Genomic DNA, 12,084 nt, shown 5'->3' on the forward strand with positions numbered 1-12,084 from the left:
AACAAAACTGAAACTACAACAAGTAAACAATAAAATTCAACGTATAATCATAACTTGAGTAAATTTAAACATCAATTCCATCACTTAAAAAGAGGTAATTGGAAAATTATATATTCATCATAAATTGCATTGCATTAAAAGGAAAAGTATTGAAATCGTTTTCAAGTGATTTTTTTTTTAAAGTTATTAACAGTTTGGTGTGGAAGCACGTAAGTAAGTGTACACGGACCAATGGCTTCGGTAATTATTTTACTACCTGTTAAATTTGTGTCACAGCCTAATTTATTCAATATTAAATATTTCATGTAGTCAACCGTTTCATCAACGGGTAAAATTTACATTTCAAGAGAAATCTATTTCCTCTAATCTATAAAACATTGTTAATATTCATAGACTTTTATACCAAAAGCCCACCGTATCATGCAAATTAATACCTTTCCAATCGAGAAATGCTACCTTCAGCATATTTTAAGCTATATAATTGAAAAAATAAAAGTTATTACACATGTAAAGTGATTTTTATACTTATGTCAAGAAAGTTAAAGCATATTTTTAAAATCTAGAAGTCTAGAATACATTATTTTTACACAGTAAATAATTTTTAAACGTGTATAAGAGTTTTAAAATAGCAGATAGCTTTATAAGGCATATAGAAAATTTTATCCAATATCTGAATCTGTTTTCGGATAGGAATTGATAGGTTTTTATAAATAATTGAAGAATTTTTAATGTTAAAAAAGACAAATAACTGATTCGGTGCTTACGATAATACTGCAAAAATTAGAAGAGAGACCAAGCGACCAACGAAAAAAAATATATTCCACTTCCACGTTTTATCTCCATTCACTCGTAAGTTCTCATTTATAAAGCCATCTATATAAAAGAAATTTTTAAATTCATTAAAACCTACAGGCCGTTCTGGAACATTTGTCCTAATATTAGGCTGGTGGTTTGACTCTTTGATAAATGGTATATTGTCGGTTTACGTAATCCAAATTTTCCAATAGCAAGGTTTAGTTTGATTTAATTTAAATATTTCTAAACTTGTACATCTCTAGGTAAAATTAACAATGTCAATTATCATAAGTAGACACAGGCGTAACATAGACATAGGTGGTTTTATCAGGTGATGTACAAATGTTTAATGAATATTCAATAATAAAAAAAAAATTCCAATTTAAGAGTTCGACTTAAGAGGTTTTGACAGCTAACTGTCCAGGACTGTGAGTCTCAGAAAAGACGTGATTATTCAATTTATTTTTAGTTCAGTTTCTATAACTAAAAGTATTCCTGATGAAATGAGCAAACTATTAGTACAAGAGCCCAAGAGGAGAAAAAAGGCAGTTATCTCACCCCAATTTTTGATTACTTTAATGAAAACTATGTATAATTAATAGTCAAAATTATTGAGTCTGCCAAGTATAGATAGGGGGAATTAAAAATGACGGCTGTTTCAAAGCGATAAAAAAAACTAATTTTTCCTAAAAAGTAGGAACAACACAAGAAAACCTAAGAGAACGTCATTTAAAGAAGATTAAATTTGCTAAAATATGAGCTACAAAGTAGCTTATGATGTTTACCTTCGTAGGAGTAATAGTTTACATGAAATTTGCTAAAATAAATTTATTTATAGTTATTCGGACAAGGTTTCATTTGCCAAATTTATATTCATATGTAGATATCATAAAAACTACTACCCCTACGAAGATAATTGTCATGAACTACTTTATAGTAAGTTAAATTTCCTTTAATTTGAGTGTTGGCAGACATATGTGCGTCTAATGGATCTAGAGATATATTTTTTCATAAATCCAACATTTTATACGAACAACTAGAAATTAACATTTTGTGAGTTTATTATGCCAAATATCATAAAAATGACTGTTTCTACAAAGATAAACATAATTAACTATCCTTCGACATCCTAGTGACCTTTTTCAAACTTAAATTGCGACAAAAAATCGAAGCATAAAGAAAATGATATATTAAAAACCTATGAATTTCACAACTTTGGATTAATTATATTTGGAATCATATGAACTCCAGAATATTCTAGAAGCAACGTATCTAAAACATATATACATAATTAACATAGTGGTTCTATCAATAGCCAATGCCTTGATATGACATTCCTAAGGTATTTTAGTCTCTAATTTGCTAGCAATTACTAAAGGCCCAAAGCGGTAGACGAAAGGCCTGACATTAAAATTTGACCTTTAGGACCAGAACTCCTTCCTCCGTTGAGATGGCTCTTCAATTACCATCTTGGTGGCTGTGGAGGCTCGTGCCCACTCCACCGCCAACCCTTCCTCCTTTCCCCCCTAAAAAAGATTAGCATTGGTCCCCATTAGCCGCTCTCCTAAGTATATTTCCTTGTTTTAACTAATTAATAGGAAAGGGTTTCGCTGCCTCGACTCGCAAAGTTAGAATAATTTTGTAAGCGGCAGTTATTTAACGATGTGTCACTAATCAATCAAGAACTTTCTAATTGGCTATCATTCCTACGATATAAATTTGAGCCAACATTTATTAGGGTTACTATTTATTTAACATTTTGATGCCGTGGGCCTCAACATTAGGCAAGAGGTATAATTTTTTAATAATTTACAGTTAGGCTTTAATGTATTTCAAAAATTAATGATTGGTTATGGAATGTAGTGCCCTTTCTGCGCTGGCTCTCGATTCAATTTTTTTCTTGACACTGCAATGTATAAAACCCATCTTACACATACATCTAAATTTAATCATATAATTTTTACTACACGTATATAGATTTTCTTAGTTGAAATTCCACTTATTTTAAAGTAGGTCGAATCCTTTTTAAACAATCAAGAATAGTCAAGGCCTCCTATGAATGAATATTATGAAATCAAATTATCAACGCCTATTGTAAAATATTAACAATATTTAAAATTTAAATTAAATCGGTATTGCGGGTACTGAAAAGGCAATTTCTACATTGTATCTAGTAGAAAATTTAGGATTAACTAATGTACAATAACTTTAAAAATTATAGGGGAAGCATAAATAAATAATAACTTAAACGTTATGTTCAGAAAAAGAGGGAGAGGGCGATTAAAACGTCCGAGAGGATTCAACTAGTAAATATATAAAACAGAAAATTAACAAATGATTTTTTACAATACTAGATTTTGAATTTAAACGTTACTGGTAATGTTCTTATTGCAAATAAAAGTAGTAGACAACAATTTATTTATTATATATATTTTTACAAATAAACTGTACATATATTTTTTCAAATAGTAATTGATTTATTCTAACAATGGACTAAAAAGAAAAAAAAAATATCAGTGGATCGTATTTTCGTGTATTTAAAATTAAAAATGACAGTTTAAACGGTTAACATGTTCGTATAAGGGAAACAAAACGTTTTAATGTAGTTTATAGATAAAGCTCGATTAGTAATTTGTACAAAACACAAACAGGACCCAAACATAACCTTTAAGTTATTTCAGGTGTTGTTGAATAACACCTATTCGTTTCGAAATGTAGCGAAACGTTTAGTGTTAACGAAGAACATAAAAAGGATCTCACGATCGGATACATGACGTCATTTCAAACTCTGTTCAATAAAACGGGCCTTTAGTGGATAAGTTCATTCAATTATTATTTTTTTCCTACAGACAGCTGGTAATATTTTTAAAAAAATGGCCCATAATGACGAGCAATTAGAAGCCTACATAGGCAATTAGATGCCTACCTGGTATAGTTATCCCATTGTGATGGCTTGGCTCGGGAGCTGTCTGATTCTCTTAAAATGTATATCCGGTAATTAATACTCTAGCCGAAGGCTGCTCTGTCCGTTCCAAGCTAATTAATGGAAATCTGTTAACGTCTAAGAATTCCGAGATAGGGCAATTACAAATCTGGCGATTGTTTCTGACACATACCAAGCCCTACAATCTGTGCATGATGCCTTATAATTTGTCATTAAAAAATAGAGTTACTTTTAAAAAAAAGTTATAATAACAATATTTTTTCTACCGAACCTCAAATTAAATATTTTTAATAAACTTTTTTGGGGATTGATTTATATATTAAATATAATTTGAATCGAGAAATGAAAACGTATGCGGAAAATATAGTAGCAAACAGGTTCAAACCCACCTTTAAGTTAACTAAAAAAAAAAAAAAATTACTGAAGGTAAGGTGTACTGGAGTCCATGTTTACACCAATTCCAACTTTCCTCCAATTAAAAACAAAATAGTTTGCGCATTAATAAGCAAAAAGAGTAGCTGAAATTTCCTTAAACTGTTATTAGACCTAGAAGCGTAAAGACGGACAGGGAGAACAAAGCCAAATTTGTTCATGGACATCTAAAACGTAAAATGTCAGTTAAATTTTTCAGTTATAAGGACCTAGTGTTTTTCGTTTTCTGCATGAATTGAAAATAATACCTCCGGTAATTTTGAAATGAAATAGAAATAAATAACAAAAACCATGCAAATTGAATCTAAACAGTTTTATTTATTTATTATATTTTTATTATTAATTTATTTACTGTTTTATTTTATTATTTACTAAATAAATCACCAAGTCATACCTTCAGTTGAATCAGAATTTCCAATAAATTGATAAGCATTAAGCATTCGGGTAAGACGATTTTAAATCTGATCTTGTTGATTTGGCAGAAAGGATATGGTGATACCGACTTGATTAAACATTGAATTTGCTAAACTTCATTATTTATTTTAACTTAAATCTGTAAAATATGAAAATATATGTTATGTACAATCCAACTTATATTACTAAATGTAATGTGAAATAATATTTTTTCTTTATGAAATCACATCAGGTTGCTAGCTAATGTATCTAGCAGACGGCTAGATAATTCTTGGGTAAGTGGTCTAATACTGTAAATTAGTTGTTAAGGTTACACGTTATGTAGTTGCGAGTTCGTTTTAATTGACGTTGAACAAGCTAGAACGAATACAAATTATTAAAAGCTTAGGACAAGAAAAAAAAAACAGAGGGAGAGTACTTAAATATCCTTTTTTGCTATATTGTATGATTTGGCAACTAGGCCAACTATTCTAAATTAACTATTCTCCATAAATATCTTACCGCAATTACGGCAATTTTCAACCTGGGGTTGTAAATGACAAAAATTAGGACCGTTATACAGGTTGCGGTGGACAAACATAATTGTCCCTGATTTATAGCCACCATCAGTTCTCATTACCTTCACTTACAGCTGAGCTGGCAATCGGCTTCGGATCCCTCCATTTCGCGCTAAGTACCGACTACACTGAGCGCTGGCTGTGGCCTATAAACGTTATGAAGAGGAATTGTAGGTAATAAAGATATATGGGTAGAGTAACGCTGATGAAGCATAAATCAATTAATCATAACCGTAATTTGTAGCTTTGTAGTTTATTACAGATCCCTGATACTATGAGTACCTACAGCAACTAGAGAAAAGATACATTAGAGAAATACTTTATTTATCTATGCTGCTTAAATACATTAGGTTCCTATCTCACACAGCATACTTATCAATCCGTAATCGTAATATAACTGTATGGGTGATTTTTTTTCACAAATTGTGTATCTTTAAAAGATACTCAAACCAAGAGTTCTATTCTGATGTCTTATGCCTAACTGGATTAAACAAGGAGGTATGTAACAAAAAATAATAAATTAGGTAAAAGGAACTTGTTTTATGTCAGTTGCGGCAGTCTCATACTTTAAATATGTGCTTAAACCGGCTGCAACATTCATTATAATCAAGGGGAAACGTCTCTTTCGATTTTCTTCACTTTTCAACGGACAACTAAAGTCTAGATTGCCGTCTCCATTTAACTTGCAGGTTTTTGGAACAAGTCGAAAAAGTTTCGAAGTTGAAATATTTATTTTTAATTAATTCCAAAATGACTGAAAGTTTGCTAGTCTTTCAATTTTTTTTTTTTTCGATATTTAAAAAGTTGATTTATTTTTAGTAACTCTAGAAACATTCTATTTTCAATCCGTGAAACGCATGTATTATTATTATCCATAAAAATGATATATTTCCTCAAAATTAACATGAAAAATGCGCATAAAAAATATTTTCCCCCATATAATAAAAAACAAAAATCATACCTATAAGTTAATAAATATGACCAAGATTTACAAACATATATGACGTCGCAATATAGAAACGTTACTTCCATGATCAAATCATTCCTTTAAAATATTTTTTTTTTTTCTTTCACTTTATAGAAGATGTTATCTATTTATCTCACAGCAATATTGGCTAATTTAATTTAATATATAAACGTGACACATAAGACCGCCATGTTTTGTGGTAGAAAATAAAACCTGTCGTCTCAACAAGAAACAGACCTGTTTGATAGTTAAAGGATGTGAACACGGCACCGTATTGATCTGATAGCTCTATGTATTGTATGTAATAACGTCTCTTGTGGTCTACTGCGGTTCACTCATGGTCAATATCATGATAAATGTCATTAACAGATGTTGACTCTGAGTACAAAATACCTGGAACATGGTCAATATCTCGTCTTAATCAATAGTACAATAATTCATAGTTAATTATTGTTGTTACAGTAAATTATTTCTATCTATAGAATGGTGTGGTCATACTCAAAATCTAATAAACACTATTCGCAATAATTTGTTTTTAATTTAGTGAAATAAAACTCTGCTTTTTATTTAATTTTGTTTCGCCTTATTTCATGCTAAATTAACTTATTATATGATTATAATTATTAAAAATATTATAATAAAATAAGTTAACTACGAGATAAGATTATTTACTGCATTTTCATTTATTCTGATTTAAATTGATATCAATGGTCAACACCCAGATATGTTGAAAGTAAAAATCTCGTAGTAAAATTAAGTAATTTTTTTTTTTTAATTTCTTCATTACTTCCAGACTACATTTGTTTATTTAGTTTCACAGTTTGTTTCTCACGGTTTTCTTCTACTACCTTTAAATCTGTACCATTTCCTTGTAATTTTTATATTAGCTTTACCTAATCTGTATTTTTTTATTATAGCCTTCATAAAGAGGTAAAATGTACGCCAACCCGTTGCACTTGAATAAATAATTGAAATTAATTCTTAGCAGTCTTTCTAAATCGCATCCCAAACCACCTCCTAATTCACGTAGGGTCAACCATCTTTATAAAAATAACATTATCCATTTCGTAAATCAAAAGAAGTAAGCAGATATACAATAAATAATCATATTACGGATTGTACACTATTTCACCAGTATATAGTTTTAGAACTAGTGCTTGTAATGAATTATTTATTTTATTAACATGTAAAGCCATCAGAATAAACGAAAACAAAATTTATAAATTATAATCAATTGAGCCAGCAACCTATTTAATTTTTCAAAAAGATATTTTGCAACATAATTATAAATTTTTTGTCAGTAATTTATCTAATAGCACTAGAAAATATAACGATGAACCTTCCTCCAAGTCATAAGCCACAAAGCCAGTCCAACCCGTGTGATCACTACTAAGCTATACACATCTAAAACACAAAGTTAGTATGCTTAGAGCAGTTCCATTGTTTCTGTACATAGCAATAATTAAGAACAATAGAATACAATATAGAACAATATCTTACGTTACGCTATAGTAACTTTAACTATTATTAGTTTCATTACCATTATTAAAAGTAACTTGTTTGAAGGAACATTTTTCGTTACTGAATTTTTTAATTTTATTTTATCCCGGCCATGAGGCAATGCATAGCATTAAACATGTCATTATAGGCTTCATTTAAAAGAATGGAGACTTTAAAACTGAATATACGTCATGGTGGCTAATATCATCTTATTACCTGTGCCACCTCTTATCATTTTGGATGTTCCCTCCGGAGGACACAAACCAGAGACAACCAGCAGGCGAAGACAGGCAGTTGCCAAAGAACAGATGGCCGAGGGAAATGGGGCGAACCGGCCCATAAATAGCACTACGGGCACGCTGATAATTATTTTAGCCGGCTCCTGGCGATGAGCGATGGTCCGATGCAGAATCTACTGCCCCACTTCGGGGATTAAAAAAAATCTCGATGCGTTTACGGGCCATTTTGTCGGGTTACATGGCAGAGATAAAAAGGCAACAGATGTAGCAATAAAGGGATTGAACAGGTTCCAATTGGTAGCACTTGATGTCAACAGCTGTTGAAAACAAACGAAAAATTGCGGATGCTATTTGGAGTACGCCATTTTGAATTTCATTCATAAAATTATCTTCTGCCATCGTGGATCGGTAAGCTAAACGCAGTGTTCATTTATATATGTACACATTTAAGATTGGATTATACTCTATATTAGCCACGCACGCACGCATGCACACATACTGATGTATATTTATTATGTAAAGTTGGTTATGGTAAGGACTAACCAACTTCGTTGTGCTTTATAATCTCTATCGATAATTGTTCATTTTTTAGGGAAAAAAACACAATATTAATTAGTGATATACAAGAACGCATATGCCGTGAAATGAAAATTCTTTAAAAAAAAAAAAAACAATCCGTAAAGCTTATAAAACTCCATTTCACAAAAAGTAGTGTTTAGTTATTGCATATGTAAGTTGAATAGACTTATTCAATTGTAAAAATTTTCGACTGTCATCAAATTTTCTTTTTCTAGTGATTTATCAGATATTTACATATACAAGAAATATAAGGAAATTATTGTAAACGGGTCAAAAGTATTTTTTGTTGCGATTGTATTTTGATTTATTCATTTCTTTTTTTTTCAATTATATAACTATTATTAATTTTTTACATTAATCAATTTATCTGTATTATTTTAACTGTCAAATAATTATAAAATTGTAATAGTTAGAGGTGTCTTTTGCACGAGATTATTCTCCATCAGAAATAGATCAAACTGATACATAATAACCATGCAAGGTCCATTTACCTCACTAAAACCTGATTCGGACTAAAATTAGGAAAGACAAATCTGAGAATTGGATTAGATTAAGTCGGAACACTACATAATACTTAATAATCTTTTCATCAGAGTTTTTGTATCAAAAGAAAAAAGAAAAACATGTTTACAACACTTCACATCCTATTAAAAAATGTATTTGAAATTCATAAAATAAAAGGTATTTATCCAAATGTTTTGTAAAATGGACAGGATAAGTTTTGAAAACCGTTCATATTTTTAATACATAATACTAAAAAACTCCACAGTGTCTATTTAAATTATTTATTCATGCTCTTGAATATTGAGCGCATGAAATAGGTTACAGAGCATTCAATCATACTGCTAGCATGCCAATTTAAATAAAATATAACTCCTTTCCACCGCGTTTTTAGAAGTTGTACGACAGTCCTCGAAATGATCGATCGATATGCTATGCATATTAAACGCTGACAGCACGCGAATCTCTGCCGCAATGAAATATTACCCGCGTCCTCAGATCCAGACTCGACGAGATAGGAGGCGGAGACAGAATTGGCCGGAGTTAAGGAACGGCTCCTTCCTAAGAAATGTTAGCTGTCATCCTACTTCGGATATATCATCCCACACTCGCTCACACCATTAAAGGAAATGAGATTATTCCTCGTCCCGAAAGCTAAATGGAAGAGGCGTCTACCACGGGCCAAAGTACATCAGGCCGTCAAAACTCGTTAATCGCCTCATTATGTCCTCGTGGAGAAAAGGGCTTTCGAAGTCTGCGGCCAACTCCGCTTCTTGTCAAACCTCACATAACATGCTCAGCAAGCCAAGGTAAGTACCGTGTTAGAGCACCTGCCTCGTCGGTAACAAGGAGATCAAGTTAACTAAGAAGCTTTTGTAACTAAATGATATGTCGAGAGAAAATCTTCCCCCTCTTCTTATTCAATTTATTTATAACAATTTGATTATCATTGAATTGATTTAGTTTTTTTTAATCTGTAAATCGATCATCACGGATATATAAAACAAAATATAGAAATCAAACTTACATTTTCCGAAAATTTGAATAAACATCATTCCACGTAATCGCTATGGACCCCATGCAATAAAAATGAACCAAGCCGCATAATCACTGAGCAGAGGAAAAATAAATTTAAAGTTGGACGCCATTTTATTTAGTCAAATAAAAAACACAAATAAATCAGAGCTAAAATAGTGTAAATTATTCTGTTCTCATCATAATTTATTTGTTATATAATAATTAACTAATTGATTAGTGAAATAATTTCAAATTCTCTTTGGTGGTTAGATGTGCCAGGAACTGACTACTTTAAACTCGGAAATCTTTATAAGAATTCCCTTAAAGTATTCAATATCATAAAACTACAGTTATACTTTTGTACTCTACGGCTCATATGCACTGATTTCTCTAACCAACATCATATTATAGGACTTATATTTATTTCAAAGAAGTTCCCTCAAGCTTTTTGTAATTCTGAGATAATAAAAATATCCTTGATTCAGTTTTTCAGTCAGTTCACAGATGGCGTTAGCGTGCGGTTGGTGGGTTAGACCTTTTCTGCAGGACTTTGAATGATACTTAAGGAACAATAAATAATTCACAAATTTGAAGGTTGATTCCTTTCTCGTTCAATAATTGTATTCCTCTTTGTTTAGTTTAAAGGAAAACTGGCAAATGATAATTTTTTTTTAAACTCCATTATTTTATTTTTTATAGGTTTTATGGGCATTTAGTGGATCGGCAGAACATATAGTTTAGCAAAATACTCTTGAGTTAGATCATTTCACAGACTCGTAAGATATTTTAATGTAATAAATAAAAAACAAGTAATAAGATATTATTTAAAATGAGCAATAATTGGTACAGTTAATGATCCAAAGGCTAATTCGACTTGTAGTTTTAGTTTTCGAAGTTGTAGCAATGGTAATCATAGAACTATTTTTATACAGTTAGTATATGATCAATTCTTCAGGAATGTACTATACTGAATCGAATTTCGGAGAGTTTATGGGGAGAGAAGTTAAGAGATTCTAGAAATTTGTAAACGTGTTAATTTATTTATGTTACGTATATTAAGTTTATCTGTGTTTATTAGACAGATTATAGTATTTAATGAGGAGGATGAAGAAAATCAATTTAAAATCAATATTGTAGTTCAAAGCAATATCAACCCTCAATATTAACTATAAATGTCATTTCCCTTTTTTCATTGGGTACAAAAAAAAAAATTAGGTTTGAAAATAAAATTAATATTATTACTTATTAATTTAATTATTACTTATAAAATCCCTATAATTAAATGACCTTAGCAACATTAAAATGCTCGTTACAAAAATGAATACACACTCTCCAATTTTAAGAAAGTATTAACCAAATTTAATTATTAAATTATCAATTAAAAAACAAACTTGTTTTCTGGTTTTCCCAACAAGTTATTAAATTAATATTAATTTATACATCTTATTATTATTAAAGCTATATTGAGATAATTTTTTTAATAATAAAAGGTAATTTGCTAATGCAGGAGGCGATTTAAAAATTTTTAACTTACGGAACTTAATGAACGAATAGCATGAAAAACAATAAAATGATTTCTTGACCGAAGTAAATATAAATTATATTCTATAATTCACTGACCTATATCATATTTGACGCAAACTTCGTATATCGTATCCAAAACACTTCAGCAACACAACTTACACCACCGACTCGCCAACAACTCTCAAACGACACGCACACACTACACGCTGAAGCACCAGTGATCAACTGCCTGCCCTGGTCCCTGAAGAGGTGGCACCCCAAACTAATGCCCCTCCACTCACACTCACCCCGGGATATTGTTCATATCACATCGCACCCCCCTCCACCGCAATGTGGGAGGGACCAGCTGCTCCTCCGGCATGCAGCAGAGGACCCCTGAAGTCACATGACAATGGTTCTTGTTGTACACAGCTACCAGCCTCATCGAAAGATATACGTATTACCAATTTATTAGTTAATTTAAGGTGAAGGGAAGTGTACGGATTAAATTAAAATGGGCTGTTAATACTTCACCACAAATTAATTAATGAGTTCACAACGTTACGACTTTTCAATTCATAATTTATAGGCCAGTTTATCCAATGCTTTTGTTACTGCTATTAATTATTAAGTTAA

General features: G+C 30.9%; 1 protein-coding gene across 1 annotated transcript in view; it reads right to left on the reverse strand.

Moving 5' to 3' along the window:
- LOC106686124 (leucine-rich repeat neuronal protein 2) overlaps positions 1–11,716 on the reverse strand; it is a 95,765-nt gene extending 84,049 nt beyond the window's left edge. The window contains exon 1 of the mRNA XM_024359145.2: positions 11,566–11,716. The gene's annotated coding sequence lies outside the window, so the exon portion shown is untranslated. The remainder of the gene's footprint in view (positions 1–11,565) is intronic.
- Between the last annotated feature and the right edge of the window lie 368 nt (positions 11,717–12,084).

Source organism: Halyomorpha halys, unplaced genomic scaffold, assembly GCF_000696795.3.
Source record: "Halyomorpha halys isolate HHAL.00 unplaced genomic scaffold, Hhal_1.1 Scaffold780.1, whole genome shotgun sequence".
NCBI classification, from domain to species: Eukaryota; Metazoa; Arthropoda; class Insecta; order Hemiptera; family Pentatomidae; genus Halyomorpha; species Halyomorpha halys.